This window comes from Zonotrichia leucophrys, unplaced genomic scaffold (genome assembly GCF_028769735.1).
Source record: "Zonotrichia leucophrys gambelii isolate GWCS_2022_RI unplaced genomic scaffold, RI_Zleu_2.0 Scaffold_997_17821, whole genome shotgun sequence".
Lineage (NCBI taxonomy): Eukaryota > Metazoa > Chordata > Aves > Passeriformes > Passerellidae > Zonotrichia > Zonotrichia leucophrys.
Window position 1 is genome coordinate 8,558 of NW_026993202.1, and position 9,264 is coordinate 17,821.

Consider the following 9,264-nt stretch of genomic DNA (forward strand, 5'->3'; position numbering starts at 1 on the left):
GTACCCTTAGGATTGTCGTCAGATAGGGGTCCACATTTTATAGCCGGGGTAGTGCAGGAATTAGCACGGATGTTAGACATAACCTGGAATTTGCATACTCCCTGGAGACCTCAGTCTAGTGGGCAGGTGGAAAGAATGAATCAAACTCTGAAAGGACAAATCAAAAAGATTTGCCAGGAAGCTAAACTGCACTGGCCTCAGGCTTTGCCTTTGGCCCTACTCAGGATTCGAATTAAACCGAGGGAAAAGGTAGGCGTAAGTCCATATGAGATACTATATGGCAAACCATATCATGCAACTGTATTAAAAGGGGAGGTACATGTGAGTGGGGATCAGGCAATTGCAGAATATGTTATGTCACTTAATAAAATCTTGAATTCTTTAAGAAATACGTTACAGTGGAATAAACCGCTCACGCTGGAGAACTCTGTCCACGACATTCAGCCTGGGGACCAAGTGTACATCAAGAAGTGGATTACGGATCCGCTACGGGAATCATGGAGCGGACCCCACCAGGTGATGATGACGACCTACACGGCGGTGAAGGTCCAGGGGATGGACGCTTGGATCCATTACACCAGGGTAAAGAAGGCACCGTTCCAATGGGAAACCCAGATAGTGTCTCCAACCCGGATGATCTTCCGCGCAAAGCCGCCTTCTTAATTATATTGCTGCTAGTAATCATGAGACTGGTACCCGTTCAAGGGTCTATTTTAGTACAGGCTAAAGAAACAAAGGTTACAGCCATGGAAGGGATGGATGTTCAATTAACTTGTGTTATGTTTCACAGCCAGAAAGTTGAGGCCAGTGAAGTTATTGCAATATGGCAACGGGGGGCTGAAAGAAGCCGAGGCAAGACAGAAGTCGGTTGGGATCAGGATAAACAACAAGGAAACACGGTACTGAATCTTACTAAGGTAACCACAAACGATACGGGAGAATATACATGCTTGGTCAAAATACGGGATAGTTTTGATTACAAAAGAGTGAGTATGAGTGTTTTGCCATGGACAAGGGATCGTGCTGGGAGGAAGCAAAATAGGGAACTGACCTGGGACAGAGTAGAGGACGGGACGAGCTGGTGGGAGAAGGGAGGCAAAGGTTGTGGGTGGTTGAATGTCACTAATCCTAGAATAGGGAATGCATGGTGGAGGCATGACACAATGATGTCATCCTCACAGGGACACGGTGGAAGGAGAAGACGGGAGGCTAATGATACAATAGAACGAAATGCTGAGCAGGAAAACCTAGTGGTAGGATTAATTAGAGATTTTGGGATCATGCAGAACGTGACTAAAATAACAGCTTGTCTGCCATTACCACAGGCTGCAGGTGAACCAATTCCCTGGGGAATAATACCGGTAACCAAAATGCCTGAATCATTCAAGAATGTTTCATGGTCCTGCCAGTCAGTTCCTAAACAAGTAGAGGTATGGAGGGATTTGTGCATGACCACTCGGGCTATGACTAAAGAGGAATGTGAAATGAAACCAAATCATTTTGGTTGGATTCAAAATACCAGGAGGTGTTTGATTGCAACCCCAGTAGATGAGCCATGTAATACAGTACGAATAAGAACAAAATCCCAACGAAATGAGATGAGTTGTCAGAATATCACACAGAATTTTGATACCTGGAAAAGTTGGAAGACATTGTGGGGACCCAGTGTTTTGGAACACTATAGTTACCTTGGGGAAGTACAATGGTGCATCCAATGGTCAGGGGTAAAGAATCAGTCACATTATAGGGCCATCATCACGTCTACATCTTCCCGAGAGTTCAGACCGCAGAAAGAGGATTGGAATTGTACTGAGGTTTTTACATGTGATACACCGGAAGACCGAATTGGATTGGTACCGGTGAAAATGGCATTAAAATGGGGATGTGAGTGTAGGGGGTATAATCACACGGTTAGCAGAGACTCCATGGATGGACCTATAGATTGCAGCTATACTACAGTGCATAGTCCTGGAAATCTAGTCTGGGTGTTGGGACACGGACAGTGGACCACACATTTATCTTTAGATGGATCAGTAACACAAATTACCCTAGGGGTTCCCACATTGTGTCCATACTGGAAGCAGAATAGATTGATTCAAAGGAAAGGACTTAAAAAGAGGGAAGAATCCCTAGAGGAGCAGTGGCATGAACCTGGCACAGGAGTACAATTTGGGTGGATATTAGAGTCATTATTCCCTCCGATAGCAACATATCGAAATAAGGAAATGCTCAACAACTTGTTAGGACAGACAGAAAGATTGGCAGCAGCTACTAAGAAGGGATTTAAAGATCTAAATTTGCAATTGCAAGCTACATCAAGAATGACCTTACAAAACAGAATGGCATTGGATTTGCTACTGTTAAAAGAACATGGAGTTTGTGGTTACCTGAGTAGGAGAGTAGATCATTGCTGTGTACACATTCCAAATGTTACACTTGAAGTAGAGAAAGATATTTCCCAATTGGCAGAAGTGGAAACAAAAACCAAGGAAATTGAAAGGGAAGCACAGCATAATTGGATAGGAGCAGTATTTGATTCGTTGGGGCTTCACCTGTCTGGCTGGATTACTTCTGTTATACAGTATGTACTAATGCTTTTGGTATTTTTGGTGACTATATGGATTGTATACAGATGCCTTTTAGGTGTGATCGAAAAGGAAAGGAAGCGATCTATCCGGTTGCTGAAGGTGATGACCCATGGGTGGCAGAACGAAGAACATCCCCCACCTTGTTATGAAGATGTTACTGTCAATACCGTTGGTTGAGCATCCTTGCAGCAGGACTGAAGGATGCTCAAAAGGGGGGAAATGTTGGAAAAGAAATGAAATTTAGCAAAATGTTTTATTATAGTTTAGTTATGAGTTTTGTGTGAATTGGTTTGTAAAAATAATTTTGTAGCCGTTGATATTATGTGATTGAGTTTTGTGTAACCCTGGCAAGTAGCTTTAGAAACCTAATAAACATTAAGCCAGGGTAGGAGAGTAAGAAGACTAACCGGTTTGGGGATAGCATACAATAGGACAGGTAGAAGATTTATGATTTTGCTTGTGAACTAGGGAATGTATTACAAGGGTCCGTAGTTTGGCGAAGGGCCACTGTTTCTTGGAGACTTTGTTATGAATTGCATGTATATAAAAGGAAAACACCCATGTGTGAATTTCGGGGTTCTGTTTTTGGGGACGCTAGTCCGCAGGCCCCCGGGCCCTTCAATAAAGCGCCGCACAAAACTTATCCGAGTTTTGTGTCCTTTATCATTCGGGCAACACTCCCTCCCAGGAGATATCTTCGGTTAATGGGCCATTTGAGTGCCACTGCAGGACTGATAAAATTCCATCATCCCATTGTGAGAAGCTCCGCCCAGAGTGAGGAGCCAAGCATTCCTACCTGGATATAACCAGAGGGCTGGAAGACCAGAGTCAGCATTTTTCACTGGATTCCCGAAGGAAGACCAGGCCCAACACCACCACCACTGGATCTTCAGAGGAAAACTCCACCCTCCTACAGGATCCCTGCTTCAACAGAGCCACATCTGTCACTGCAGGAGGAATACAGCCACCGTTTATTGGGACTGCCACCGCCACTGTAACCCACAGGGTGTCAGGTCGTATTCTGAATCTGTCAGTGTTTTTTCTTTGTACTATTGCATTTATATTTTAATTTTCCTCCTATATAACTGTTATTCCTAATCCCATATCTTTTGCACTAGAGCCCCATAATTTCAAAATTATAAGAGTTTGGAAGGAGGGTGTTTACATTTTTCCATTTCAAGGGAGGTTCTTGCCTTCCTTAGCAGACACCTGTCTATTCAAACCGAGACAATGCCCCCAGACACCCAGGCAGGTGAGTAGGAAGTCAGTGCCCCTTTCCCCCTCTCTCCTGCTCCATCTCCCAGCCCAGCATGGCCCCCAGCTGCAGGACAATCCCGTTGCCAACGCCATCCTGCCGGGGATGCACTGGGGGAATCTCCTTCCCCTTCCCTGTGGTACAGAGGCAAATCTCATCCATTTCTTGTCTTTCCACTTGCAGGCAAGAAGCAGAGGATGGAGACCAGGGAGGACAGATCCCCACAGCAGAACCTCATGGAAGAGGCCACTTTGAGTGGCTCTACTGTGCAGGAATCCAATGGAGAGGAAAAGTTCTAGAGATCCCAAGACAAGTGGCACCAAACTCAGCCTGGATTGCTCTGAGGAGGAAAGACCCACCCTGGGCCAGGAAGGTGGACAGAGCTTCAGCCAGGGCTCAGAGCTGGTGGTGCATGAGCAGCTTCACAATGGGGAGAATCCCTACAAGTGCTTGGAGTGTGGGAAGGTCTTCAGGTGCATCTCTGAGCTCGTCACCCACCAACGCATCCACGCCAGGGAATGGCCCTACGAGTGCCTTGAGTGTCCAAAAATGTTTCACACCACTTCCCCTCTCGTCAGGCACCAGCGGATTCACACAGAGGAGAGGCCCTGAGTGCAGGAAGGGCTTTAGAGAAAACATCAGCCTTGCTACCCACTGGTGCATCCACACCAGGGTGAGGCCCTACGAGTGTCTCAAGTGTGGGAAGAGCTTCACCCAGAGCTCTCATTTGAACAAACACCAACAGAGGCACCGGTAAGGGAAGCCCTGCAAATGCCCCCACTGCAGAAAAAGCTTCTTGCACTGCTCCAGCTACATCCCCTATTGGAGGGTCCCCTTTGGGAAGAGCCCTGGCGATCCATGTTCCCTGTCATCAATGCTTGGAAGACACCTGTCCCTCTTCCTGGTCCTGCCAATGACATGATGTGGGTCCAAGATCACAAGGGTCTGGCCATGGTTGTGTCATTATATTCACTCCCATATCAGGTTGTTGCTAGGGGAAGGAAAGGGACTGTCTCTCTCCCTCCCCTGAGGAGAAGGGTGTCCTTTCCAGGCAGGAGTGAGCATGTGTCTGGAAAGAGAGAGTCAGTGGTGTTGTAGTTTTCCCTGTAAATAATTTTTCTGATCCTTTCTGATACCAGTGTTGTTGCTGTTCCTGTTTGTTCCTTATCTGGTTGCTTTTCCCAGTAAATTGCTCTTACCCCATGCTGGGGTATTTGCCTTTTGTGCTTTCCATGGGAGGTGGGAGGGCAGCGAGGGCAGTGTGGTTTTAGCAGGAGCAGGAAATTGGGGAATCCCATCCCTGAACCCCAGCCCCTGGAAACCGAGCATCCCAGCTGGTCCCAGCCCTGGTGGCCATGGCCACAGCCTTGGGAGCGGGTCCCTGGCTGGGGCTGTGGGAATCTCTTCCCTCTGGTGCCCAGGGACAGGAGTGGAGGGAACGGCTGCAGCTGAGTCGGGGCAGGCTCAGGTTGGATGTCAGGAAAAGGTTTTTGCCCAGAGGCTGCTGGGGCCCTGCCCAGGCTCCCCAGGGAAGGGTCCCAGCTCCAGGGCTCTCTGAGCTGCAGCAGAGTTTGGACAGCACTGCCAGGCCCAGGCTGGCATTGTTGGGGTGTCCTGTGCAGGGCCAGCAGTTGGACTGGAGGATCCTGATGGGTCCCTCCCAACTCAGCCAATTCTGTGGTTCTGGGATCCCATGAGCCTGGGGATGGGACTGCCAATGGTTGCCATGGCAACGGGCTCTGGATGTAGGCCTGAGCTGGTGTCCATGGCAACCACCCCTGGCACGGGGTCTCCATGGAGCTGCCAAGGGACAGAGCATAGCAACAGGGGCTGCTGAGGGTTGCCATGGAAACTGTCCAGAGCAACAGGGGGCTGGTGATGGTTGCCATGGAAACTGTCCAGAGCAACAGGGGGTTAGTGATGGTTGCCATGGAAACTGACCATAGCAGCAAGGAAGCTGGTGATGGTTGCCATGGAAACTGACCATAGCAACAGGGGGCTGGCAAGGGTTGCCATAGAAACTGTCCAGAGCAATGGGTTCTGGTGATGGGTGCCTGCTAAGGAACTGAGTTGCCACAGGCACTCAGAGGGGTTCCATGGGAGGCGCCCTGATTTTTTAAGATTTTCTAAGATATTGACATTCTTGTAGCGAACTTTCTCACACACTTGCTGTAAATTATTCATTGTTTTGCATTCCTTTATGGAGGAGGAGAAAGTTGATGGACTCTTGGTTTGTCCAGTGTCATTGGAGAGGTGGCACTGTCACCCTCCAATCCACTGTCACTTTGGGAAACTATAAATGTTGGAGTCAGAAAATTAACTTTCCTTTTTTTTAACCATGAGAACAGCGATGTGTGCTTGTGTTCTTTCGTGTCCTATAGCAACACATGGGGACATTCCAAGAGTCTCCAGGATGTTCAAGACCTGGAATGTCCCATGCAGAGACAGGGGCTCCATGGAGACCTCCCAGGGCTTTCTGGGGATGGTAAAGAGCCCTGTGGTCAGAGGCAGTCACAGCCATTCCACGGTGACATCCCAGGGCACCTTGGGCTGCAAATGCACCGATCTGTCACAGGCACTCACGGGGCTCCATGGTGACATCCCAGCAGTCCCCAGGCTGCCAAAGACACAGAATGTCTCAGACACTCACAGGGGTTCCTGTCATGGGGAGAGTGGGAGCTGCAGGCAAAAGCATTGTTTCTTTCTTGAAGAAACTCCTACTGAGTCATGGGATGGAGAAATGACACGCAGCAGCCACCATAGAACCCATAAAACCCTCCAGAACCCCTAGACTTCTAAAATTTCTTCTCAGAGAGGAGACTGGGAGTGGCTGGATCCAATCCCAGCCCCAGACATTGACAAAGGTGCAAAAGATTGGACAGGGGGAATTAAACTTGTCTCACAGGATTAATGATGGAATACCTGATAGATTTCTAGAAATACAGCTCTGATTGATTCTGATCATGCTTAGACAGAAAGGTCTTGATCAGAGTTATTTCCTTCACAGCATTGGAGCTCTAACAATTAGAATATTCTGCTCTAGGCAGCAATTTTGAAGTCAACAGGGCCTTGCTGGAGTTGCTGAAGCCCATGGCAGGCAGAGCCTCCTGCTCCAGCAAGAACTGCCTTTCCTGTGCCATGAGCAGGGCAGGTCCCGCTGCAGGAAAAGCCCCAGGCCAGCCCCAGCACAGGGAAGGGCTCGGGCACAAGGGCAGAGTGCCGTGCTGGGAGCTGTGCCAGGGAGAGCCTGAGGCACCAAAGGCACCTTGGCAGCAGCAGCTGCTTGCAGGCCATGGCCAGAGTCTCCCTTGGCAGCCCAGCCTGGTGGCCACCACTGCAGAGCTGCTGCCTCAGGGCTCATTCCTGGCTGGGCTCTGAAAAGCCACTTCTGCTCCAGGAGCCTGACTGGGAAGCCATTGGCCCCAGCACCTTGGGGACAAGATATTAATGACAAAACTCTTCATGCCAGCAGAGCCAAGGCAGGGGCAGAGGAAAGGGGAGAGCCAGGCCCAGGGGATAGGGCTGCCATGGTGATGGCTGTGAGGTCACTGCCCCTGCAGCAGTCTGGCTGCCCTCAGCAACATTCTGGCCAGAAGCGTTCTGAGGGCACCCAGCACAGCAGAGAACCCGCACTAAGAGAATTATGTTCTTGGGGTGGGGAAGGTTTCACTGGGTCAGGCTGCACAAAGCTCCCGCTCTTGGACAATTCCTGGGATAGGGCATCCTATTCTCTAGAAAAACAGCTGCAGTTTCATGCCACTTTCACAATTGTAGAATATTTCTTCCTTCTAACAAATGTAAATCCACCCTCATTCTGTTTAAAGATATTGACCCTTTTTCTGTCATGGCAAGATTTGGGAGAAAATAACTTTGACCACAATTTTTCCATTTTCACAGACCTTATTTTTTTTCCAAAAATCTCCCAGGATGGGGTTTTGGAGGCCTCATCACAAAACCAGCAGGGGGAGTCTGCAGCCTCTGGGCTCAGTGGTGTGGAGACTGAGGACAGAACAGGAGTAGCCTGGGAAGGATGGAAGGGTGGTTTCAGAGGAGCAGGAGCTTTTCTTCATAGTGGGAATGAGCCTGAAGAAGACATAATAGCACCAAGAGCAGCTGGGGAGGTGCAGAGTGGACACCAGCAGAAAGGAATTTCCCTACCAGGGCAGGGCTGTGGTGCAACACATCCCCAGCAGTAGCCTGGAGCAGCCCAAGGCTCTGTGTGGGCAGGCAGAGGCAGGCAGGAGGCAGAGCTATCAGCTAAGGAAGGGCCCAGCCAGGTGGGGCAGCCGGGGGATGCCGACGGCCTGCAGGGACAGAGGTGCAGGGCAGGGACAGCCTGGGCTGCACAGGGCACAGGGATGGGCAGCAGCTGCAAGACAGCCCTGCCAGAGCAAACTTGGGCAGCACTTTGGCCATGGCTGCTGGCCCTGGGCCTGAGGCCATGTGAGAGTCTGTCCAAAATATCCTTCATTTTTTCCTCAAGGTTGCCATGAAGAGAGATCACCGAAAAATTAAAAACTGCTGAACCAGTGGTGGGGGGGGGGGAAATCACATGCCTCTTAGCTCTGTTTCCAGACGTGTTGTTTGCTATATGCGACACTGAACTCAAAGGAGCAACTTGCACTTTTTCGTGAACAATGGTCCTGGAATTTCTCCCTGCCTCCTGGCCTGGCTGGTTTGAGCTTTAGCGTGGTCCCTCCTCCAAGAGAAGACCCCTCTTGCCCGTCCTCAACCATCGTGATAGACAAGTAGAGGTGTAGGCCTCTTCGTCAAGGACCCAGACATGAAACCCCTGTGTGAGAAGGCTCCCTCTCACCTTCTTCCAGAGACTGGGACTGAAACCCTCCCAACTCAGGGGAGCTGTGCAGAGGGCAGGGAGGAAAGCTGCCCAGAGCAAGCACAGGTGCAGGCAGTGGGCCATGAAAACAATGGTTCTCACTTGCTGCCTGGCTCGACTTTGTGTACCCCTGAACAAATACTATTCTTTCCCCCTGAAGACCTTTGTTTCGGTTGTGAAATTCATTCCCCCTTCCCCCAACGAAAAATAGTATAACTTGGGGTTCAGATGAACTGTGCCTCCAAAATCTCCCTGGACATGGCCTGGCAGACTCCATCAGCTGGATCCCTAAGGATAACGCAGCACCTCGTTTGGTAGCTATAACCCACCCTTCCTCTTCCTCCCTCTTTTCCTTATTGTCTCCTTTGTTCCCCTGGTTCCCCTTACCAATGCATTTCTGTTGTGGTTATTTCAAGAAAATTGCACTTCTTGATTGTTACTGCAAATCCCCTGTGCCGTGTTGGTTTTTTTGCACCCTGAGTTTGCCCTACGAAAAATCACATCCTCCATTCACTAGGACAGATCATGACAAATGGTCTCCATGATTCCATGGGGCCTTGCAATGTCACAATGGTTTTTGGTTT

The 9,264-nt window shown here is 49.5% G+C and overlaps 1 long non-coding RNA gene across 1 annotated transcript; it reads left to right on the forward strand.

Annotated features, from left to right (window-relative positions):
* Nucleotides 1-442: 442 nt before the first annotated feature.
* Nucleotides 443-1,604, forward strand: LOC135442070 (uncharacterized). The gene is made up of 3 exons (XR_010438608.1): nucleotides 443-582; nucleotides 791-917; nucleotides 1,326-1,604. It is a non-coding gene; the product is annotated as an uncharacterized LOC135442070 (long non-coding RNA).
* Nucleotides 1,605-9,264: the final 7,660 nt, after the last annotated feature.